This window comes from Mauremys mutica, chromosome 1 (assembly GCF_020497125.1).
Source record: "Mauremys mutica isolate MM-2020 ecotype Southern chromosome 1, ASM2049712v1, whole genome shotgun sequence".
NCBI classification, from domain to species: Eukaryota; Metazoa; Chordata; order Testudines; family Geoemydidae; genus Mauremys; species Mauremys mutica.
Window position 1 is genome coordinate 76,224,399 of NC_059072.1, and position 26,626 is coordinate 76,251,024.

A 26,626-nucleotide genomic window follows, 5' to 3' on the forward strand; every position below is an offset into this window, starting at 1 on the left:
CATGGCCAGAGTGGCCCTGGCCACAGTGGTGTGCAGGTGGCGCAGATGGAGTGGCCCCGACCCCAGCGCCAGGAGGACTGGTGGTGTGGCGTGGCCCTGGGTGTGCACCGGAGCCCCCAGACTATCTGCCCCAGGGAACTGCATGCAGGATGGGGCATGGGGGTGGAGCATAGGCAGGGGGACATCAGGCTGTTTGAGAAACGAATGCCTCTCCATGCCTATGATACCTGCTGCCCATGAGGGCAGAGCTCAGGGCTTCTGCCCTGGGGTAGGGTGGTGAGGCTAGGGGCTTCTGCCAGAGACAACTGGTACCTGCTGAGAATGGATGGGCACAATTTAAATCTTTGGCTCCCTCAACACCTTGAGTCCCAGGCACAGCCTCCTTCTTATGCTCAACAGCCCCTGCCTGCAGCTCCCAGGTGTTAGCTCCATGGGGAGAGGCAGCAGCCAAAACAGCAGCTCCCAGCTGTTTGCTGCTGCCTCTCCCCATGGCCAGGTTGCTGGCTCCAGTAGCTGCCATGCAGTGAGGGGGCCCGGTAGCACCATGTGACCGAGCGAGGCCAGCAAACCCTGGTGAAAATCTGGGAGGGTATGTGACCCCCCCATCCGCTCTCATGCATCTCCTCTGGCTTCTGCCCAGCAGGGAGGGGGTCTTGGAGCTTCAACCCCGTGGGGAGGGGGGGGTCTCAGGGCTTCAGCCTCACAGGAGGCACCTGCTGGGGCTCAGGGCTTCAGCCCTGTAGGAAGTGGGGACTTGGGGCTTTAGCTGAAGCCCTCCCCACAGGGTTGAAGCCATGAGACCGCCCTCCCTGCACGGCTGAAGCCATGAGCCTTGGCAGGTGCCTCCTGTGAGGCTGAAGCCCTGAGACCCTCCTCCCCACAGGGCTGAAGCCCCAAAACCCCACCTCCCTTAAGGACTGAAGCCCTGAGCCCTGGCAGGTGCCTCCTGTGAGGCTGAAGCCTCAAGCCCCAGCAGGTGTGTCCTGGCTCTTGAACATCTGAAGATTGTCGTATGCAGCTCAGAGGATCAGCAAGTATGGCCACCCCTGCTTTAGACTATAGACAAGCTTTCCCAGGAGGGTGGTGGAAGTGTATTTTGGATTTATTACTCTGGTCTTCATCATCTACCACAGGTGTAAATGTTTCAGATAATGTAAAACCCATTAAAGTGGATATTCTATATGCAGTATTTCAGGATACAGAATAACTCAAGTTCACTTTCTTTATTAGGTAGCCAGAACAGCAAAACATTCTTAAGTTTATCCCCAACTATTGAATAAATGCTAGCTATGGTTTTGTGTGGTTCTGGAAATCAGTCCTGCAGCAAGATTCACATTGCAGAGACAACAGTATTTGTCTTGATTTCTGTGATCCTGGTACTGTGCAAAGATCCTTTGACAGCTGGGAGATCTTTGCTCAGATTTCTGTTGGTTCAGTTTGGCCCTCAGTATATTTGTTCAAGAGGTGAGGAGGTCACCATAGAAACATGCATCCGACGAAGTGGGTATTCACCCACGAAAGCTCATGCTCCAAAACGTCTCTTAGGCCTGGTCTACACTGGGGGGAGGGTGTCGAACTGAGGTACGCAAGTTCAGCTATGCAACTAGCGTAGCTGAACTCGAACTACCTTAGTTCGAACTACTCACCAGTCCAGATGCCGCGGGATCGAAGTCCACGGCTCCCCCGTCGACTCCGCCACCGCCGTTCGCGGTGGTGGAGTTCCGGAGTCGACGGGAGCGCTTTCGGAGTTCGATATATCGCGTCTAGATGAAACGCGATATATTGAACTCCGAGAAGTCGAACGCTACCCGCTGACCCGGGCGGGTAGTATAGACGTAGCCTTAGTCTATAAGGTGCCACAGGACTCTTTGCTGCTTTTACCATAGAAAATTGAATTATAGAACTTTGTCTCTCTAACTGTAATGAAAGAATGTTCATGTTGTATTGCGAGAAGAATACTCTTCATGTGTGAAATGTAAAACAGCAGGGTAAGTTATAAAAAGTAACAATAAATGATAGAAATCAAAGAAAAAAGAGGTGTAGTGCTGCACGTGGGAGATCTTGCGTAGGTCCAATTAACATTCCTGAACATAAAAGAAAAAAACCCTGTTCTTTAGCAACATTAATTCCTTCAGTACCTCTTCCATATGCTGTTTCTGCTTTTAAACATTACATGTGACAGTCTGTTCTACAATTACATGAGGCTAATGCAAATACAATGCTTGAAGCGATGCTTTAAACTATGAGTTCCCATTGAAGAGATCCATGTGTTTATGGGTAAATTGGATACTAGCATTTTTTGTGAGACTTTATTTATAGAACCAAAGTTAATGTTTCCACACATGCTGCAATGTTGCATCAGAAGCGGTAAAAACGCTAACTGCACTCAGATTGTGCTTATCAGACTATTGAATCATATTATTTGTATGATGCTTGGGGGAATTCCTGGCTCCAGTGAAGCACAGGAACTGTCTTTCTATGTTTGTACCGTGCCTAGCATAATGGGGCCCCACTCTCGATTAGCCTCTAGGCACTATCCTAATAAACATGATAAATGATAATAAAGATACTGTTTCAATGTACTGCATATTTATTAAAATAAAAACAAATTAAAAAACCCTGTGAATTATTCAGAAGCCTATATTTTATTTTAGGCTTTTAAGACTTTGTTTTTATATTAGGACAAAATGGTCAAGGATGCAAATTGGTACACATGTGGAAGCACTGAAAGATCATTTATTTTTAAGGAAAGTACCTCACTTTTTGAAATCCACTTGGGAATCCATGTACAGGTTTTGCATGCATTAAATTATTTTTCCACTTTTCATTCAACCCACAGAGGGACAATCAGCTTCAGGTTTCTGTAATGATTCAGTCTTTATCATAGAACATTCTTATAGTTACACAACCATCATTTGCTTTTCTTTCTCCAACTAGAGATGATTGGGTTGCTTGCAGTTTTCTTAATTAAAACTCTGCTTATTTTGACTGGATTTAGGTTAAGAAGAATAAAGAATACTGTGAATATACAGTTTATGACTAAAATTAAAATTATCTGGGAAGAAAAGCAAAATACGAGTTTAGAACCAGATCCTCTTTCTCTGCAAAATAACTTGGAGTATTCAAAATGGGCCAAGTTTTCAAAAGAGATTGCACAGTGAATTGCACCTGTGCTTTTCTATGAGCACAACATGGTAGTCTTTTTCAGAGAGCTATATGTGCATTCAGGCAGGCTGGAAAATAGCACAGACAAAAGTGCGGCCAATTTCACACACATGGAGGGATTTTGTAAAGCATTCACTGTGATGTTAGGAGATAATGTCAGCTATAATGCTAAGATATAATGTCCACCCTTTTAATCTCATTTACCTCCACCACGTGAGGCAGCTGCATATTACAATCTCACCTTTTTTGTAGCTAAAGCGAGGAAGCTCACTGCCTGGCTACAAGTGGATTAACCCAGGGATATTAAGATAGGTCCCCCATTCTGCCTGAGGTTATGCATGGTATAGGCAGAGGCAATATAAGTATAGTAATAACTTATTCCCCAATGCATTCATGTTTTAAAAAGTCACCAATGCTTGCAGTGACCTGGAGTAACCTTCCTCCAGTTTCTTTACTGCCTGCCTGTAACAGGGTGATTGATCCCTTAAGGGTAGTAATGTCTAGTGGTTAGTCAACACTTGTTCCATGGTATGTTTCTTAATGATTCCTGAGACTCTTAGAGTGGTATAAGATCTAGAGAAGGGTAAATGTAGGTGTTGGGATAGATGAAGATGGCCTCAGGGGAATAGTTAATGTTTGGGGAGAACCAAGATGCTGTTTCTTTAAGGGTCCATGACCAGTAATCTAACCTCTTTAAGGGCTTAAGACCAGGACCCAAACAGGACAAGCACTGGGAAGAAAGCTGTGTATACTGTGTCTCTTCCCTCAGATTCTTGAGGTCTGTGCTTCTCAATCCTGGCCTCACTGGCCTGTAGTCTCTTGCCTTGGGTTCAGGTGGTTGCACATCCCTACTCTCCTGAGGCCTGTGTTTCTGGGGTCTCAGCAGCTCCTCCAGCCACTTCTTCAGCCATTTCCGTTAGGAACCCTTCCATCAGTTCTCTGCATAGTTCTGTCCCTTAGCTCCCTGGGCTTAAAAATTTCCACATGTAGCAATCCTTTCCCTGCTGCTTTCTCTCCTGTTCTGAAGAGCAGTAATAAGGTTTTCCCCAAGCCTCAACTGTTCTCTTGGAACTATTTTCCTTTCTCCCAGCACTGATCTCTGCCCTTCCCTTGGTCTTCCTTTGCTCTAAAAGTCTCAGGGATCCTAAAGGAACACACCATGGTCAGTACTGACTGACCACTAGTCCTTACTAACCTGAAGGGGACAATCACCCTGTTCTACTGCCCCATCTCTCTTCAGTGTCTAAGTCCATGACTAAAAGATTGAATTTTCTATAATAGCCTAATGTTCTTGAGACATCTGTTGTTGGAAGTTCGTTTTTGGTGCCTGTGTAATCCTCACTTTGTCCTCCATATAATGTCTGGATCAATCAATGAACATGCTTCCCTTCCATATAGTGTGCAGCCAGCTAAAATATCCATCTACTCCAGAAAGAACAATGCCATGTGTGAGAAAGGAGGATACAACCAGGCCTGTCTAGTTCCCAGGATGTTCTACCTCCCATACCTTCACAGATCCCCATTGTTGTTAGCTAGAGAAGTGGTAAAGCTGAATTGCACTTCCGTAAATTCAGGCCTGGTGATATTTAGGGATAGGGCATGATGAATTTAAAATTCATATCTGAATGAATATTGGAATTTGAAAATTACCATAAACATTTCCACAATAAAATTCATATGCAATGAAGTCTTATGACCTAAATCAGACTAGTTGAAAGGAAATGTGACTCCACTGAAGTCTGCTTGCATCAGCTCTGAATGTATCCTTTTATGTACATAGTGACTTAATCGATCATTACACAGATTCAGATTTGTTGACAAAATGTAGATGCTAATGTTCAATACAATTGGCTGAAAAAGTAAGAATCATTTTGAAAGAAAATAATTTTGACTGAATTTTTCATTGTTTGATGAAAAATGTTGATACTTTTTTTCAAATTTTTTCAAAAAGATTGTAAATGTTTTGTTTAATTTCCACAGGGGAAAATATTTTCTTACACTTACTCCAAAAAATTCTCCCCCCAAGATTTAATAACTGTACAGAACACCCTCCCTCCATCACTCATTGCAGAATAACAACATATTTTATATCTCTTTCTCAGTCATAACCTCCAATTTGTGTTCTAAAGATACTAAGTTGTACCAACAGGGGCAGCTCTAGGTATTTTGCTGCCTCAAGCAGGGCAGGCAGGCTGCCTTCGGCAGCTTGCCTGCGGGAGGTCCCCAGTCCCGTGGATTCGGCGGCATGCCTGCGGGAGGTCCGCCGAAGCCGCAGGACCAGTGGACCCTCCGCAGGCATGCCGCCGAAGACAACCTGCCTGCCACCCTCATGGTGACCGGCAGAGTGCCCCCCTTGGCTTGCCACCCCAGGCACGCGCTTGGTGTGCTGGTGCCTGGAGCCACCCCTGTGTACCAAGCATTCATGCTTAATTTTGAAAACTTTGCCATATCCTAATATTTAGTTAAGAGGAATATAGCTGGAAAAAAATCCCTCCTAGTTTTTTTAATTGAATTAAATAATCATAAAGCAGGGCAACTGCTTTCACTATTATGATTCTACAGTGTATATCAAACTTTTTATCAATATAAGTTATTTTGATAAAGTCCTGTACCTAAAACCAAAAATTCCTGACATAACTAAAGACAATCATGCTGTCTGTGCAGTGGTTCCTGTATGGAATCAAAAGCAACATAAATCATCAATTTTGTTAAGTGTAGCTCTGTCTATTAAATAGCAGGCCATAATGTGTTCAATCTCATATTTTTTCTACTCCTGTTCAGTCAGAAAATTTTGCTGCTTGTAACAATATATAAACATGAGAAGCTGTGTGGCTGACTGCCACAAATTCTTGTACTTTATCATAATATCAGCATGGCCAATATTAATGGTCTTTTATTTCAGGCTCCAAGATAAACAGCTTTGTAATGGCAAGTATTTAAATAAAAATTTGATTGATAAATTACGTTTCTATTATAATTCTTTGAAAGGAATTAAAGTATTAGTTGGAAAAAGACCACAAATGTTGGCAACAATTGCCTCTAACCAATCATCCCCATGAAATTATGTCTTTCATGGGACAGAGTTATGTCAAAAAGTGCCTCAATAATGAAACCAAGTTTAACTTTGGATGTTGTATTCCACTTAATATAAGCTTGATCAGTAGCTTTCAAGATAAACTATCCAATATCTGCGATGCTAGCAAAATAGCTGGTGTTAGGCTAATGGTGAAAGGCTTAACCAACTTTTCTTCTATGTTCAATCAATTTGGAAAAATATCTGTTCTGAGTCCTGGAACTACAGTAAGAGTATTACAGGAGGACTAGTAAATTATGGACTTTTTTTTTACCAAAATCAGACCATTTCTTATGTTGAATAGATAATCCCAATCACCTTTGTCAAACGGGTTTCAGCGTCAACAAACACAGTGCCAAAGAACAATTAGGATTACCCTTATATGGAATACTAATAATAGGCCTCTTTATTCCTTTTCCTCTGGTATCCCTATTATTCTGATGATATCTACCATTGTACTGGAGGTCTAAACACCATGGGTGAAATCCTGACGGCATTGAAGTCAATGGAAAACTTCCCATGAGTGCACTGGACCCAGGATTTCGCCCTTTTTTTTTCTACCCCCCTCTCCACAACACCTTTTGTTCCATTTTTCATCCCCTGACATTTATTTTGTCATCAGCTTTATCTACTCACCTTCAATGATGTCACCACTCCTTTTATCCAGTTCAGGCCAGAGGGTATCTAGTTCTTTGTTACTTGAGAAATTATGTTCTAGAGGAAGTAAGCAAAAAATTCAGGAGGATGACAAGCTTCATCTCATTGACCATTGGTGACTCTGTCAGAGTTAATTTTACTGGTAAGAACGGGCCTTCTTTTTGTTTCTTAGAACCTCTGTGGCTCGAATCCTGCAAACCTTTCAGCACTTGCGTGACTGTATGTGCATGAGTACTCCCATTATATTCAATGAGACAACTCCTACATATAGTTTCACACATATTTTTCCTTTCCTATCTTAATGGATGACATATTCAACTTTTAATGTATACCTTCTGAAAGGCCAGGTGGTAATATGTTTACACATGTTGACGAATACCTTACTTTCTGAGTGGTCCCACTGGATCAAACCTAACCCTAGATTCTCTTTCTTACCATAATATAGAGAGTGATCAAAGCTACTCAGAGAAGTATTTATTGTTAATAAATCCACCAATCAGAATTAATTTATTCATGTATTAATTTCCCAGGGATAGTTTTCCATATGATTTTTATTGATGTACATGAATTCTTGGAACTCAATTAATATCTTAACAATTAAAAACAAGACAAACTTTCAAAGCTTGATAATAATTTGTTTTTGTATTAACTACAAATAAAAGTTATCTCAACTACAGAATATTTCAATTCAGTGTTTCGATACTCAATTTTATCATTAGTTGAGTACTAGTCACTCTAGGGCTTGAGTCAACAAATTAAAGAATATTCTTTTAAGCATATGGTTAAATCCATCCCTACTCAGCAAAGCACTTAAGTATCTGCTTAGCTTTAAGAGGTGCTTAAGTCCCATTGAAGCCAACCACATGCTTAAATCGTTTGCTAAACTGGGGCCTGCAATATTCACTTTAAGTACATATTTATAAATATTCAGTTTAAGTATATATATATATTTAAACTGAATATTTATAAATATGTACCTAAACTATATATATATCACATGGGTTTACAATTAAAGATATTAAAAATGTATGAATTAAACTCATCCCTGGTGAAACTCCACTGAGCTCTGTTCTGTGTTGTTAAACTATAGTAACATTTTGATGTCATAAGTATAGGGAAATTATTTGGGATTTGTATTATTGAGGTGGGTCTTTGAAGATTGTTTGATTTATTATTCAGGGTTATTGTGCTTTATATTGTCCATTGTTTAAACTATGATTAAAGAAGATCTAGATGTTGGTGATGACTCCGATGATTACTACTTTTTAAAGTGCCTCTCAGGAAACCTATTGCCATTTTCCAAAGTGCTTCAGTATTTACTTCAGTGACTGCAGATGTCTTAGTTTCTGCTCCAAAAAATATGAAATTCCTTTAGAATGTTTTTGCCAGATTTGTGTGTTGTCTGACAGATACTGAAATTTAAAACCTGCCAGACAATATAGTGATAAATTATTTCACAAGTAGATAGCATTGGTTTTCCCAGATCTATCACAAATGACAAAAAAATCATCAGAGACATGAAGTGGCGTTGATCCCAGAAATAGAATAAGTTGATGCTGAAATCAAGTTATTCTATTTCATGCCATTGCCATATTAAAGAAATATTCTTTTCAATTGCATGATCTAGAACAGACCATCAACTTTGGGTGCTTGCCTTAGAGAGTTTTCATCTAGCCAAACACTACATATTCCTACTGGAGATTTAAAATTAATAATAAGATGATGCTAAGTGGAACCCATAGGCTGAGGCCATTTTCCCATCCAATAGGCCAGTCTCCTGGATGAAAGGGTGTGGGGCACTGACTTTCAGAAGCACACCTGCTCTGGGTTCAGGGTAGATTCTACTTTCCTAGCTCCAAAGAAGTTTGCCATCCTAAAGCCCAATTTTTATTCACATAGAAAAAAAAGTCATTTACGTGCTTTAAGCTAAAGAAACTTTATTTATAATCTATCATTTTAATATGCACCAAATAACCCTACTGCAAAAGATTTCTATTTGAGAGGGGTTTTGGAAAGAGCTGAGAGTATGCTTCCCACAGCAATGAAGGGGTGGAAAGGACTCTCTGTGAGGGTCGGGCTTAGGGTGACCAGATGTCCCGATGTTATAGGACAGTCCCAATATTTGGGGATTTTTTTATATAGGTGCCTATTACCCCCCCCACACACTCTGACCTGATTTTTTCATACTTGTTATCTGGTCACCCTAGTTGGGCTGGATGTGTTCCTGTTGGAATGATTGTTCCAGTGCCGCTGGCATTTCATTAAATTGTATGAATAACAAAGGTATTGGGGTACTTAGAGCCTTGGATAGCTGTCTTTTGTAAATCTCCCTCTCCCCATACCATTGTTTTGTGTTGGGATATGTGTATACCACCACCCTTATTGGCAAAGAAACAGCTTAGATGCGTGACTCCAGGAGAGACTTTTAGGGCTGTGAATCCCCAGAGGAGATAGGTGCCTTCCCCCAGCCTGAATTTAGGTGCCTAATTCCTTCAAGGGGGCAGGATTAGGACACACCTCTCTCCTCAGCATCTGCTATTGACTGGCTAAGATGACTCCTGGCTTAGTGTGCTGGCTTTCGTGAATCCCATTCTTAGGTGCCTAACTCTCCCCTTGTATTGAATAGGGAGCCTGGACACACAACTCAGGGTTGTGAGTTACACTGCTTGGTCAAGTGCCTAAACAGTAGTCACTGCAAAATTGAGCATTGCAATGCATAAATCCCCTTTGTAAATCTAACCCATAGTCCCTGATCTTGAATTTGATAGGGCTACTTACATGATTAAAGTTGAGAATGTATTTCGGTGTTTTGCTGGATTGGGACTGCGTTTCATTTCTAGGGTGAAATCCTGGCACCTTTGAAGTCAATGGGAGTTTTGCCATTGATTTCACTAGGGCCAGGATTTCACTCCACATCTCTCGTTCTTTGACCTAGCAGGGGCTGGAAAGGAGCCTATTTAGCTCCAGGAGAGAGGTAATGCTTCTTTCTCAACAGCATCCAAAAGTGGAGATGACAGTCTCTGAATGAGGTCTGGTAGCATTACTCCAGAGCATAGACAGTTATTAAACTCTGGAAAACTGTAAAATGGGGTAGTGCTAATACATTTACAGTGTTCAGTTAACGGTGAGTTGGGAACACTGAGATTATATTTTGTTCATCCTTTAGTGGAATGAAATTGTCTCATCCAGTCAGGGTGCAGAAGTGCTGCACTATTACTGCTTTAACACTTTACAAGTGTAGCTAAGATCTGATGGGAGTAAAAGATTATTGTTCCTGATTTTCTTTCCCCCCCCCACCATTTGCAATGTGACTTCCGGAAAGTCACTTAACCTTCCTGTGCCTAAGTTTTCCCACATGTAAAATTGGAGGTAATAATGCTCACCCACTTTTGTATAAAGCTTGGTCATCTATAGCTGAAAGGTAATATTTATGTGCACATGCATTATTTTTATGCAATTGCTTGCACTCTATTTGTGAAAGTTTGATTTGCATAATATCTATATGGTTATTTCTCTACAACTATATGGTATTCAGATTCCTTTTCTCTGATTGGCAGACATTGACTAATTAGATTGCTTGGCTCTACATAATAATAATTTAATAGGTATTTCTGAATAATTTTACACAAATCTCTGTACTCTAATTGGCTCTGTAATCTCTCTGTTCTGATTGGCTTCTGGATTCCAAATCTTAAAACTATTTTCAATTGGCAACAAAGATATCGCCTCAGTTTCTCCTGCTTTTATTGCGTCAGCTTATTTCAGTCGATGCAAAAATCTCCAAGGTTTACACAAAGGGAAGAAAATAAAAGTAAAATAAAATCTTTTCCTCATCTCTCACTTTTTTTCACCATCTTACTTGAAATAATGATGACATCCCTTTTAGTTCTTTGTATTTTTTTTCTCTCCGCTTTCATTTAAATTGTGACCAAATGCCTCAGAATATATTCAGTTGAGAATATAGTCTTTAATTTGTACAATCTTTCAGATTACATTTGGTATATTTATATTTTTATGTTGGAATGTTTTCAGTATAAACCCCATTTTTTCAAGGGTTTATTCAGCTAGTTTTAATTTAACTTGCATTAAGTTGTAACTTAGTACAGTGCATATGTGAATGTATATTTCTATATATCCATTGATATATTGTTTATATATCAAACATATACAGCATATAAAATGTGTGTATGGATATGTAATATTTTGATTGATAAACACATTCAAAGTATCATAAATTTGCCCCATGCTTTACAGATATTAACTAAAAAGCGTGATCCTGTATATAACTTCTAAAGCCCAAGCACGCTGTTTTTATACTTAAATCCCTGAACTGGATAGATGGGAGTTACTTAGGTTAAAATTGTGTAGAACTGTAAAAAGTTTTAGGAAAAGTGGCTTAACTCCTATGCAGAAGGGGGTGTTTTATAATTACAAGAGGTGTTATAAAAACTTTGAGAGGAAATTAGCATGAATTCCATTTGATTCATATTTAGGCTGCTACTAGAGAGTCTGAACCTATATTTCTTACTCATATTTTTCATGTGAGTAAAGAAAGGTTTCAGGTTTGAACGAAAGAAATTAATAAGTCTAGATGAGAAAATATTTCCATATGTGAAAATATCTGTTCAATTTGATCTCAATAAATTTATCAGTTCATTTCTATCAGATTTCTCATTCTCTCCAGCAGTAATGCTTTAATCTCATTCATTTATTTGATCTTCTTTAACTGGTTATTGGGATAGCTGCATCTTTGACCCCTCTCTGCTCTCCTGCACACACCCCCTCATGTCTCATTCCATGTGCCTTTACCTTTCTTGAGGTGGAATCCCACAATTTTCCAGCTCTTAGACCAGGTCCTATGCTACAGTACCCTATGTGTCACCCCAGCAGGTCTGATTGAGTTCAGCATTTGCTATTTTCCCTTTTGAGAGCTATAACTAGTGGCGAATACAGTGCCAGACAGGGCCGGCGCAATCCATTAGGCAACCTAGGTGGTCACCTAGGGCACTAACATTTGGGGGGTGGCGACCGCGGCGGCTGGACCTTCCGCCGCCTCTGTCGGGGGCGGCATTTCAGGGGTGGGACCTTCCGCCACCTCTGTCGGGGGCGGCATTTTGGGGGCAGGATCTTCCGCTGCCTCTGTCGGGGGTGGCATTTCAGGTGTGGGACCTTTTGCCGCCTAGAGCGGCAAAAAAGCTGGCGGCGCTCCTGGTGCCAGATAGCCTTTTTAAAACAAGGTATTGCTTAATCTTAACAGTAATGAAGCATAAGAACAAAGTAAAGGGAAAAGCATCAGAGAAAAAGGATTTTAAAATAACGGATAGTCTGCATACACGTCTATCATACCTAGAGTTCTAAGCAAGTTCTATCAGAGCACTAACCTCTAGAGTCTGGGTTCCCCTTAGCTCTGTCCTTGAGGGACCGTCTGTAAATCCAGCCAAATTTCTTTGTTCTCTTTGCTCACATCTTGGACCTGCTGGCCAAAGCCAGTTTGGTGAGCTCTGCCAGAACTTCAAAGCAAATAGCTCTTGCATTGCTTCAAGTGTTTGCTGAGAAGAGTATATCTGGATCCACCTCCCACTTCCTGGGAACATTTCCTGACAGCCCTGCTATTGAATTACATCCGTATATACATATAGCACACACCACAGTAACCTGGTCATGGTACAGTATTCATGAATTATTACAGGCAACTGCAAATTCATCATAGCTGGTCATGTGAAATTATAAATAAAGACCTAAATTATGGCTTACTCTGAAATAGTATACAGCATGGATTGGAGAAAAACGCCGAGAATTCTTCCTCCTACAGTGCACTCATACTATACACACCAGGAATTTAAGCCTAGTATTCCCCGGAGCACTGAGCTGTGGCGTAACTAACCTACTTGAGGACACCTGCTTAGATTCAAGGTCGCATGGGGGCTTGATCCTGCCCTATACAAGTCAATTGGAGTTTTGCCACCAAATTCAAGAGGGGCAGGATCAGCCATGTGATTGGCATAGTTGGAATGCAGTCAGGCTCTTCTTGCTGTTTCTGGCAGTTGGTGCTGAGGGTGGGGGATCACACACGGCAGCTTTCAGAAGTAAACCTGCTGCTCCAAGTGCTATCCTAGGCACCTCGTACCACCCTAGATAGGATGGCTGCAAGAACCTCTCCTTTCCTCCATTATCTGTCATCTCCCAGCATGTCTCTAGCAGCAGAATTTAGGTCGAACAACTTAAATATTTAAATGAAAATTACGAGTAATGTGATAAAGTGCTGATTCTGTGTCTGAAAGCTCTGTTCATAACGGGCTACATTGTGCTATTCTAACTCATGTTAGCGAGCATTTACTAAAATGAGTAATCTCATTCACTTCCACGGGGTGCCTAAATTTCATGAACATGAATGTGAGCTCCACAAATTGGTTCAAAGAGATTACTTTGTATCTGTCACAAAGTGACATCTGGCAGTTTCTCAGGTCACAGATACTTCTGATAGATGTCGAACCATCGCAGCAAATATGTTTTAAAAGAAAATAAAATCATTTGTGGCTGACTTCTTACAAATTCAGTTGTTCTGGTCAGTTTTTTATTCTTCCATATTAAACAAGAGGCTAGATTTAATTAAAGCAAAATTTCAAGTGATGGCATTGTGTCCTTTTCTGTGCTGTAGGTCACAGCAGTCTTTTGTTTTTGCTTATTATTGAAGCTGGACCTAAAACAGCAAATCACAATTGCAGCAAAAATTACCTCCCACCCTAAAACCTTATGTGAGAACTATACAAAACTCAGCAGTTTGGTTTCACTTCATTTTCTCTGGTTTTGATCTCTGTGAGTTCACGTTTCTGGAATTCCATAAGCCCATAATTTCAATATCAAATTTAGTTGAAATTGTTGAGTTCTACCTGATTTCATATTGTAACAATCTGATGTCCCAATTCAACAAACATTTAAGCATGCACTTAAATTAATCACTATTCAGCAAAGCACTTGAACTCAATGGGACTTATGCATGTGTCTAAAGATAAAGCACCTACTTTATGGATGGATTGAGGTCCAAAAGGCCAAATTTTCTATGAGTTCCATGAAAAATTATAAATCAGACTGGATTCGCACAAGAGGATAGTGAACCTTTTGATATCGTCTGGGTTTTTAGTTAGTAAAAAAATGCATTACTATGGGAGGTTTGTGAAGTTTGGGATTTCATTATAAACATTTTACACAGCTTTACCAAAACTAACAAACAAGGAAAAGAAAAGGATCAATCATTCAGTTGTGAAAGAAAGAAGAGAGGGGCAGACAGTTATTACAAAATCGGAAAACATGGCTCAGGATATGAATCCAACTCTAGATCCAAATCCTCCCTGGCTATTTCTATGTTTGTAGATCTGTTTATGAGAGACAGAAATACTAATTCCAAAGAGTGAACTGGAAATGTACAGAGTCTTGATTCTGCATGAATTACCCAATGTGTGGGCAGACAAGGGGACGACAGCAAGTTAGAGCCAACAATTTTAAGAGTACCTTATGGACTTAATTATTAAAGTTCAAAAAGTCTTCAAAAGCCAATTATAACTGCTATTTGTAATAGCTAAAGCAATTAATATGGAAATATAGCAAGAATAAGCCTTTTTAGCTTTGGAGCCCAAAGGAATTCTTTGTTACAGGTCTTTCAAATCACTTTCAGAAATTTGGAAAGAAAATTGAATAGGGATTTCCTGCTGTTGTGCAAGATAAACAGAAAATTTTCCTGCCTGGGTAACCCACTGTAGTTGCAATACTATATTTAAATCTCATGTCTGACTGAGACAAAATGTTACAGGAAAGGTATTACAGAGCCCTACCATTATTAGGCATTAGCTAACAATGCACTTGAGAATCATTTACACTGGAAGATGAGTATTGTCTTTTAATAACCTTATTAAAACATTATCAGATACACTGTGACTGGTAAGTCATGAGAAATATAACAGGACAGGCCTAATTTAATTCATTTCAAAGCTAGACATAAGGGGAGATAGATATGTACTGTGCCTGAATAAAAAGGCAAAATATTTATTACGTTGCCTGAAAGAAGATATTTTTTAAAAGGCCTAATAAAAAATCTTATTCTCTTTTTCTTTACCTCAAATGTATTCTTCAGACTTGATGTCTGCCACAATCACAGGTGCTGTAATAATAAGCAGAATTGGAACAGTATTATTTCAAATGCATGTAAGATGTTTTCAGGCAAGGGCAAAGGTTGATTCTTGGCCGCTTTCTTCTTTCTTTTTCAGATTACACTTAAATATGTTCTTTGAAGTGCAGTGTGAAAGACCTTTCCAGCTTGTTAATGCAAAATGAAGGCAAAAAGCACACAGTCGTTATTCAGGCAATGCTCCCATTGAATCTATATGGTGTTCTAACTGAATAAAGAAAGCTGGCTCATGCCCATCAGTTGCAGCAAAGACAAAGAAATTAAACAAACTGTTAATTTACGTATTTATGTTACAGAATCATCCAGAAACTCCACTCAGGATTGGGGCCCCATTGTGCTGGGTGCTTTACAAATGTTTATGAAGACCCATTTACTGCCTTTGCTAGAGAAAGTAGGGCTTGTCCAGAGCTCATTGAATTAGGGCAGTTATTTCCACTGATTTCAGGGGGCTTTGACATATTCCCTTGGTTTGTTGTCTAAATTTTTATGTTACTCCTTGGTTCAAGTCACAAGAGTTTTCTATGCTTACTTTATTTTTGCCTGATTGTTTTGGAAAACCCTTCCTCCGTTCATAGGTGCTAGAACTAGGGGTGCTGGGGGTGCTGCTGAACCCACTGGCTTGAAGTGAATTCCATTATATACAGGGTTTACAGTTTGGTTGAATGTCTCTCAGCACCTTCACTATACATATTGTTCCAGCACTCCTGCCTCCTTTTCATCTTGCTGTATATTCCTGGCCATAGTCATCATGCTTCCACTCTAGCCAAACAGATTGTGTGATGCATGTTCCTGTTGGTGCTGATGCCAGTTACACTATTTACTTTTGTTGGCAAAGGACTGTTGCAAATAGGGTGACCAGACAGCAGATGTGAAAAATCAGGACAGGGGGTGGAGGGTAATAGGAGCCTATATAAGAAAAAGACCCAAAAATCGGGACTGTCTCTATAAAATTGGGATATCTGGTCACCCTAGCTGCAAAGGAATCTTCACATTGAATGGCCCCTGCCTCCTTAAGTGCACAGGATGGAACTGCTGTGGGGATGAATTGGTATGTTTCACACCCATCCCCTTTAATACGCACAGTAGTCCATTAAAATCCATTTTAAATGAACCCTGCAGCCCCTTCATGTGATCTCAGAGTTAGGTCAGAATGTATTTTAATGGGAAACACTTCATTGATGTAGGCAGTGATGTTGGTGATCTAGTGGGTGGAACTCTTCCTGTTGCAGTACCAGCTTTCAAATGAAATTTCATAGCATTTTTCATAAAAATAAAAGCATCAGCCCTGGTGTTTTGGCCAAATTCCAGTACTCTGGCAGGTGGATTGAGAATGTTTAAAATTAAGAAATAAATAATGTGGTGTATAAATCATGCTGGTTCAGAAATTCTCTGTTTCGTATATTAAATCACTTCATATAGATAATTGCCTGCAATCAGTGCATAACTTAATTAAACATTTGCAGAAAAAGTAAATTAATAATACTTTTTAATCAATATGCATTCTGAAATGGTTCTCTCTAAATTAACACTGGTAAGCAGCTGCAAAGTAGAGACAAGACACATGACTCAATGATCTAGAATTTCTTCTGGCCCAACTGCAGGAAAAGAAACTTCTAGGAAGAAAAAATATTTTATTGCAACATCATTCTATGCTGTATATTTTCACTATGTGCACATCTGGACCAGACCATCTCATGTGCTAGCATTATAAAGTTTATTTGACCAGTACTTGGCTCAATATCCATTCTTGGGAGTTCTGGTCTTGGTTATGCAATGCAATATGCTGGCAGAGTACTGTGGGACCATACAACAAAAGTTGAACCTGGGTTTTGAAGCAATCTCAATAGTTGGTATTGTAACATTGTTTTATGTTTATAAATGGTAACCTAATATAACATTTCTAGACAAAAGCAGCTAGAATGTACCAGATTAACTTTATGGAAGGACTGAAAACAGCTTAAGTTGGTTGTTTCCCTGAACTATACTGAATTTAGTATTTTCCACTATATTTATTTTCATTAATGACTGATTATCCATATTGCCTTTGAATTAGCTATAATAATTCCATTTGAAGGCATTAATCTGCATTAGTCTGAGGGTGGAGATTCTTCATTGTAAGGCCTCCAGCTGTGGAATGCAGACAAAAGGTCACTTTGGAAACTAGCAGATGTTCTCACATTTTTAGGTCAATACAAAAACTCTTCTGCTTCCCTCTCACATCACACCAGACAATATTCAAAAGAAAGAGGTTTATCTTTGCAATCTCAATGCAATATGAAAAGCAAAAGTCTGGCAAAACTGTCAAAATATAACTATGGCAGGGTAAGAAGTCAACCTTTTATGTAATGCATATCACTGCAGTACAGCCAGTCTACAGTGTTCACATTCTAACCATAACAATATATAGTTGTTACTGACACGCAATAAGTCCTTATTTTTTTAAATATTCTTGAATAGTAAATATGCATTATCCTGCACAACAATGTTTGTGAAGAAATGCATTAACCAATAATGAAATTTGGTTGGATTCAGCAAAGTGGATAATGAGTACATCATCCTTTTCCTTTTTCATAATTTATATTTTTTATATATTTTATATTTTCCCTTTTTTCAACAGTCTTCAGAATAGCTGATAAATTTCTGTAGACAAGACAGAAGAACTTGGGACAAGTTGCCCAGGACATTTGCAAAATATTTTAAAACTTTTTCTGTTAAACAATGATTCTTCCAAAGATCAAAAATGTTTTTTTTCCTTTTGTTTTCCTTCCTAATTTGGAAAAAGAAAATCTAGAAAGCTTTGGATTTTCAAAGCCAGGATGTTCTCTAATGATGGCTTCTGGATTCTATAATCTGCAATTTATAGGAAAACTGCCTGCATAACACAATTAATATTTATCATAATAGGAGACATATCTATCTCCTAGAACTGGAAGGGACCTTAAAAGGTTATTGAGCCCAGCCCCCTGCCTTCACCAGCATGACCAAGTACTGATTTTTGCCCCAGATCTCTAAGTGGCCTCTGCAAGGATTGAACTACACCCCTGGGTTTAGCAGGCTAATGCTCAAACCACTGAGCTAGCCCTCCCTCTCCAATAGTTAAGATTATAGTGCCTTATCTGTCTATTCACCTGTGCAAGAAACTTTCCATTGAAATGTTATTAAACTTTCCATTGAAATGTTATGGTTTATGGGAATTACTATTATTCTATCTGTTCTAATATTATCTCTGTAATTGACTAGTATGTGATGTTTCAGAAGAAGACAATTTTCCCTTTTCATTTTGCACCTAGATAAATGTGCAGTGTTATGAAAGGAAGGACAAATAATTTACTAACTAATTTTAGGGCAATCAGTTTATGCCCTGAAGCCTGAAATTTGATTACTCACATCATGGTCTAAGTTTGCATAGCAACAAATGTTAATAATGATTGTAAATTATCCATTTTTTTAAAAATCTATATATTTAGATGCTCTCCTGTTGATGATGTGTTCTACAGGTTAAGAGCACAGTTTGTAAGCACCGCGCTTTTATTTCTAGCTGTTTGTTCTTAATTTTCACCTAAAACAATCTAGTGGAAAGGGAGTTACTCTCTCTGGGCTTGATTCAAAGCCCATTGAAATGATGGACTTCAGTGGGAGCTGGATCAGATCTTTTCTCAGGGCATATTCAGGAAGGCTCAATGGAAATGGGCTAATTTAACCAAATGATATTAATGAAAATATATTCTGTTACTTTGTGGATGAAGGAGAAATACTGTGTACGTTACTTCATAAACTTTCCAAGGAATTATGAACTTGAAATTCACTGGAGAAGAACATCTTCAAAAATGTTCAGTGATACCTAGATAGAGCAAAAAATATATAGTGAGCTTTGATAAAAATACATAGAAATGAAGAACAACAACAAACAAGTGAACCGTTGCCGGTGTGTGAATACAGGTGAAGCACTAATCAAAGCTGATCCTGCATTTGAGTTTGAGGTTTCACACAGCTTAGGGTGAATTATTCTATCCCTATTAATATTCTCAATCATTCCCCCAAAACTGAAGTGAGATTTGCTGGTCCATAATCACTGAAAATCCATGTGTCACCTTTCTGAAGATTAGGAATCTTTGCAGTTGGATCCTTTTTTATAAGCACCTAAGCCAAAGATGAACATGTGCTGTATTTCCAGTGTATCTATTACTCGCAAGGCTGGAGGGAAAAAACAAAATGAAGTCACCAAAGACATTTCCAAAAAAGCATAATATTGCCTTTATTTCTGTTGATTTTTTTTTCTTTTTTAATATAGAATAATTTGTACTATAAGCGTAGTGAACAATACACATTTGGTAGGTAAGGAAGAATAATAAGAGCAAGCAGTTGAGCTGATTATGAGTGTAACACCAATAGACCCCAGTCATTGGTTGGCAGGATTGAACCTGGGGTATCTAGAGTTTAGTGAATGAGCCTCTACCACATGAGCTAAAAGCCAACTGCCTATTAGCTAAGGTTGTAGAGCAGACTCATTAATCTTTAAGTGGTCTCGGTGCCACTAGATGGGACATAACATCTCACCCCTGTGGTTGGGTATACACCCTGCACAAGCTTTGAGTAGGTTAATGTGAACCAGAAGGGACCAATGATACTTAGATTCTGCACCTGGATGGGAACCAAGGATAAATAGGGCCTAATGGCATATGAAGCCCAGCTGGGGGAGGATCTGGACTAAATAAAGCCAGGAAGGGGCTGTAGGGAGGAGATCTAGTAGTCAATCCCTAGAGGGAAGGGAGTTGTCAGGGACAAGGAGGTGATCCAGCAGAAGAGTAAGTCCTGGGGAGTCTGGCAAGAGGCCAAGAAGAGTAGCGTAGTCATGGGGAGCAGAGGCATCTCCAGTGGTAAATCCAGAGACAGGCAAAAAGATAGAGAGGTGGAGTAGAAAGAAGCCCAGGGAAACAGGAGCAGGATTGCTAGTCATAGGGTCCCTGGGCTGGAACCCAGAGTAGTGGGCAGGCCCAGGTTCTCTTGCTAGCCATTTGGAAAGTGTCACAGGAGTGGGAGAGTTGGAATGGAAGACCATCTGGACAGCTTGTTCAGTTGGACCTTGTTATCCTGGAGGTGGGAACTATATAGTGACCTGGTCAGAGTGCTGAGTCACGAAGGGAGAGGCCACAGCACAACCAATTGATGAAAGGGGGTGCTGTACGGGATGGGAGCTAATTCCTAGATGCAGCCACCAGGAAGTACACCTGTGGTGACTGGAACTCCCTTCACAAGTTGACCCCCTTACAGCTGGGGTTAGATTGTGAAAAGCTCACCATGTTAGGCTCTGATTTCTTTTTGAAACTCTAGCCATAAGAGTCATAATGGGTGCTGCTGAGCTCTGTTAAAAATCTAGCCCCAATCATTGGTGCTGAGCATTTGATAATCTAGCTCTGAGCAATTCTGAAAATTTTGTTCTAATCTTTTATAGCTTTAGGCAGGATGCTCCTGCTTCCCATGGAAAAACTTGTCTGCATGGGGCAGGCCATAGGAAAACTATAAGACTTTCCTGACAGTGTTTTAAGCCAAGCTAAGAAGGGTTTGGAGTTCATAGGAGTTTGCCCACCACCTCTGCCTTGCCCTCCCCTGCAGAACTCCATGAGCTTGTGACAACTCTCATGAAGTCAGGTCCCATCAGGGTACTTTTCAGTAGAGGGCATCAACAAGTAAAGGGGGTTATGCCCAGAAGATCCTTGGAGGAGAGTCTAGGCCAATGCATGGAATTCTGCTTATCCAAACCAAAGATTTTCATAAATCTACATTTCTTCAAAGAATATCTTGATTCAAATTAAATCCTGTCATTTAAAAACAGGCCATTATAAGTATTTAATTTATGGAATTCTAAAAGATAGAAGTATTTTATCATATGTTTAGGTATGGTTTTCATTCTAAAAACAGGGAATGTTATTTTATTTATGTTTAATTAAAATGTGGTTCGATTACAGAGTTAATTTTACAGGACCTATTAGCTCACTAAAACCACAGCCTTTATTACTAGCAATAGCTAGCTTATGCTCCATTCCTTAAAGCCACAATGCCTATGTATTATGCTAAACTTGATTTTAGTTAAAATATTCAAAAGAAAGTCATTGGTTTGCCACCATTCAATATGATACCAGGAAAGTGTCCACTTCCCCCCTTTCTCCTTGTTTTCTTTAATTAACAAAACTAAGTCAGATGTTCATTAGAAAACAAGATATACCATTTGGGAAAAAAAAATTGCTCATAGATCTTCAGCTCTGCTGGCTTCACTGGACAATTAACCTGAGATGAGGATCTGCCCCTGAGATCTTCATGGATTCAGTAGCTTGCTTCATTCAATCACTGATTTGAGATTAACTGTTCATTATCAGAAACAGTTGCTTGTTTACTGCTTAGATATTGCCATGTCTTTGGCTAATAGGGATTAAATTTAATGATATTTAACAGTGATATACATCCCAATTTCTTTAGGAAAAGGTTATAAATAGATTTCAGCTGCTTGATTCTATAGTACATGTAACATGAAAAGTTAATTTATGATAAACTTTTTTTTTACGTTGGAAGTTACTGTGTATCTATAGTCTCCCTTTTTCCTAACTATAATGGATTTTTATGTGTGTATACACACCTACAAAATTTTTTCATTACAAAAATTACAAGTAACTTTAGAGAGGTTTTAGGGAAGGAGCATATGGAGCATCTGCATCATGGTCATATTTACAAGAGTGCTCGGGGTGGGGGGAGTGTTTGTATTACTAGCAATGTGCCACCATGCCTCAGAATCACAGGGTGTGGAATCCACAAAGCTACTTAGATGCCTAAACCCAGATTTGGTCACCTAAATCCCACTTTTAGTTGCCTTAGTCCCTCACTGCTATCCACAAAACTCCTGACCAACCCTGTATGCATCTACTTCTTCTTTTCTTTTTTTTTTTTAGTATTAATTCCATCAGGCCTAAGTTTCTGGGTCTGGTCATGTGCACTGTTTCCTCACTCTAGGCATCAGGATATCTCTCTCCTATCTAGGCACCAGAGTGATTAATGAACCAGGGAAAGCCAGGTGTTCAGCCACAGAACTTGCCCCATGGACCCAACCCAGCAGGCATATTCAGAGAGGGTCTACTGGATCAGGTCTCATTCAAAATAGCCAGTGCAGGAGGTGGTGCTAATCGTATATCTTTTAGCCCAGTGGTTAGAACACTCACCTGAGATGTGGGAGATGCAGGTTCAATTCCTCCTTCCCTGGCAAGGGGATGAAAGGATCAGAACTTGGCACTCTTCCATCTCAGGAGAGTGCTCTAACCACTGAGCAATGGGATATTCTGATGTGGGACTCCCTTCATCTCTCATGTAAATTTGTGGATAAATAATGAAAGAGTGCAAGGTCGCCTGTCCCTGAAATATATACCTTAACTACTAGGCTACAGAGTCATTCCCATCCCTCTTTTTCTGGACCAATCACTCTTTCTTTATTGATCGACAGTGGAACAAATTCAACAGGAGATACTGAGGGAGCCTCACATCAGAATATCCCATTGCTAAGGATTACAGCACTCTCCTGAGAGATGGGATAGCCCAGTTCTAATCCTTTCCCACCACCTGCTAAAGAGGGAGGAATTAAACTCATTCCTGCAAAAAACTACTACGGAGGTTTTTGTTTGTGGATCACTGGCAGAGCTAGGCACCTCCCTATAGCCTGGACTTAGGCACCTTGCTCTGAGAAAGGGTCTGGGCTTAGCACCCCAACCCCTTTCTGGTTGGCATCTCCCAAACTTAAGCTGCTTCCTACCTAGCATGTTGGCTTTTAGTGATTACATTCTTAGATGCCAATCTCTTCAAATTCATTGTACAGGGAGCCTAGGCACAAAACTTGTGGACATGTGGATTGTAGTCAGGGGCGGCTCTACGTTTTTGGCCGCCCCAAGCAGTCATGCGCGGGAGGCGCCCCGGAGCCACGGGAGCAGCGGACCTCCCGCGGGCATGACTGCAGAGGGACCGCTGGTCCCGCGTGGCTCGGCTGGACCTCCCGCGGCTGCGGACGGTTCACAGGTCCGGCGGCTCCGCTTGAGCTGCCGCAGTCATGCCTGCGGGAGGTCCAGCCAAGCCGCGGGACGAGCGCCCCCTCCGCAGTCATGCCTGTGGCAGGTCCAGTCGTCCCGGGGCTCCGGTGGACCTCCCGCAGGCATGACTGCGGCAGGTCCGCCGGCCCAGCCTGCCGCCCCCCCCGGCCGCAGGGGACGCCCCCTAGATTTTGCCGCCCTAGGCACCTTGCATAGGTAGGAAGCAACTTCCTCCCCTCCCAGGCCTCTGTCTATGGCCTTGGTTTACCTATGGGCTAGTTAACCCCACCCATTCTCTGTTCTCCTGAGGATAAATTTTTTCAAGTCCCCCAAAATAGTCATTCAGGACTTCTTTCCCCAACAATAATTAGATCTGAATTCTAGGTGCATTTGAACAAAATGATGCTTATTTAAGAAATGGAGGGATGAAAAATAGCCCAAAGTAAAGAAAACCATTTAAACTTAATTTCATTGAGTTGCAAATTAGAGAATGGGAAAATATATTTGTTAATATTTCTATGGGTTTTCTTGTAGCTTAATTTAAATGAAAATTTTCCATCCAGTCGTATTGCAAACTATGAAACTACAGTGGTATGAATTAGGAGGGTTAATTATAAAAAATAAAGGTTGGTTAGACTCTATAACATAAAATAGTTTTGAAAAGGTAATATCAGCTTCTGACTTTCTTAATCCACAGCTCCCAAAGTCTCTCCATTTCCTTTCCATGGAGCTGCTAGCAGCTTGTCCCAACATCCAGACATGGAGTCAGTTACTATTTTGTTTTAAATGAATCACTTTCTTTCTTTACGGGAATAACTTTCAGGGAATCATAATAGTTAAAAGCCCACATTAGCATATATAGCAAGCCTAAACTCAGCATGGAATGACAATAATATTTTCCAAATCACAGTATATTTGACAAAATCCAGTCTGTCTTGACATACAATCTTTTAAACTATCGTTTTCATAAGCATTTCAAAGATTTCTTTGGGCCTTTAGTTACCTATTCAAAGAGTCCCCTTCCCCCGGGAGCTGATTGAACAATTTTTTTTTGTATTCTCATAATTGCTCCCAGATGAAGGTAAACAGATAATGTGAAGTCCTGCCACCCTCCTCAAATACACTTTATGTTTTGAGAAATGGAACAGAAATTATGCAGTGTTCCCACAAGCTCAATAAAACCTGATACATTATATTTTCCAACGCACTCTTCATAGCATTCATAGTAGCCATTGCCTGAGAATCAGACATACTAAAGTGTGTACATAGGTAAGCATTAAAGTGCAATTTTACTCTTAAGTCTCTCTGCAAAGGTGTCGTCAAGATGTTCCATGTTTGTTGTGTCTCAGTGATTTCCAGATTTACATGCACCTGGCTTAGATTTCTGTGCAAAGTACAGCCTACTACCTTCAGTATATTATTTTGCATGCTTTTAAAATTACACATAACAATTGTCATGTGCACTGAAGGATTTTGGAGTATTTTTAAATAATCAATATTATCTTTGATTTTGCAAGCAGAAAAGGATGGTATGATCAAGGGTATGGCTGTGAGTTGAATAACAACATCTGAAATAATTGGAGAAGTATGTTTTCTGCATACAAATGCTACCTCATATAAAGCTCAAATGTGCAAGTAAAGCCTGTCCTAACTACCATGGGAAATAATGGATGTTGAAACGTTCATCAGTACTTCCCTATAGGTATTCAGCACCTTGAAGGATTAGGCTAATTAAGTGTTTTATTAAATGCTATATGATAGGAAAATGATCAGTATGAAGCCAATTCACTTCAGAATGTGTCCTAGGGTTTGCAAACAGAAAAAGGCACCTTGAATGAATAACAATGTTTAACTGTTGCACAAATGATAAGCCTACCTATTAGTTAGGTTTCAGAGTTGAATCTGAATGAGGCGTACTTGTGGTACCTTAGAGACTAACAAATTTTTTTGGGCATAAACTTTCCTAAGCTTATGCCCAAATACATTTGTTAGTCTATAAGGTGCCACAAGTACTCCTCGTTGTTTTTACCTATTAGTTAGTTGCTCACCTAACTGTTCTACTATTGAGTTCACATGAGTAAAGCAAGCAAGATGTAGCCTAATTTGTTTCTAAATGCAGATCAGTAAAACCTTTTCCAGCCGACTTTCATATTAGCAAATAAAGATTTTGTTTCATAACATAAGTGAGATCTGCGCAGCTCAGAATATGCAGGGATGTCCCTTGGGGATCATACAAAAGTCCAAATTCTCCTTTTGGGCCCATACTCTGAGCCTTATCATCCTCCTGTTGATACTTATACAAGTTTTACTGTTGTCTTCGAAGTGAGCAGGATTGTACCTCAGTGATCTGTAAGTTTGTGAACTAAGTAAAATGTGAGAAGATCTCACAGCAACTGTTGGGTTTAACTAACAACTGGCTGCTCTTTTGCCATCCTACACAAAGTGAAGCTCTCCAGTCCTGTGGTGATAGCACATTTGGAAGGGATGCAGTTTGGCCCAACTGGACTTTTCTAGCAAAATCCTTAAATATTTCCTATGCTATGCTGCCAGTTACAGTTGGTGGAAAGGGAACCAGTTTAGTAGTAATAAATTACAGCTGAATTTGGAAGCACTAGTTTATAGACTTGGCTTTCCTCAGATGTGTTACTAATAAGGAGCTGTTTGACTACATAGCTTTCTGAAAACCTTTCCACTAATTCAGAGCTCCAAGTGCAAAATCTAGCACTGAGAATCACTATTGAAGACACTGGTTAATGGTGAATTAAATTGCCAGAATCAGTTTCTGAGACTATAGTATCTGGTATACTTTGCTTGGTGGTTCTACTAGTGTTTACTTTTATTGCTTTATGGTAACATTTTAAATGGCTGTATAAACCTCCATATCTAACAATACTGCAAACTACAATTTCTCTCTCAACTTATATTTAATATAATTCAAGCAATGTCTTTACTTTATGTACACATTTTAATATTTAAACTGTAATTATGGTAATCAAGACCAAACTTTACAAAAAGCAACTAAATGACAATGTTATTGTCATAAGCAATGCAGTGGGAGCATGCACATAACTGTTTTCTTATGACAAAATTTGATTTCTTGTATATACTTTGTTTAAATCACAGATAACAAGTTGCTCTGTGAAATTCATTTGCACTTTCCAGCAAAACCTGTGAGCTCATGTATCTTTTTGTCTGTTTTGCAGTGTTGTTGTAGCTATGTTGGTCCCAGGATATTAGAGAGACAAGGTGGATGAGGTAATAATGTTTATCCGACCAACTTCCTTTGGTGAAAGGGATAAGCTTTCAAGCTTATACAAAGCTCTTCTTCAAAAGTTGGTCCAATAAAAGATATTACCTCACTCACCTAGTCTATCTTAGCTACATAAAATTAGCTTCTGGAACATTTTCCAGACTGCCTTTTACCTGGCTAATTATATATATTTTGGGAGAGAAATAGAACTGTTTGTTGTTGGGTTTTTTTTGTTT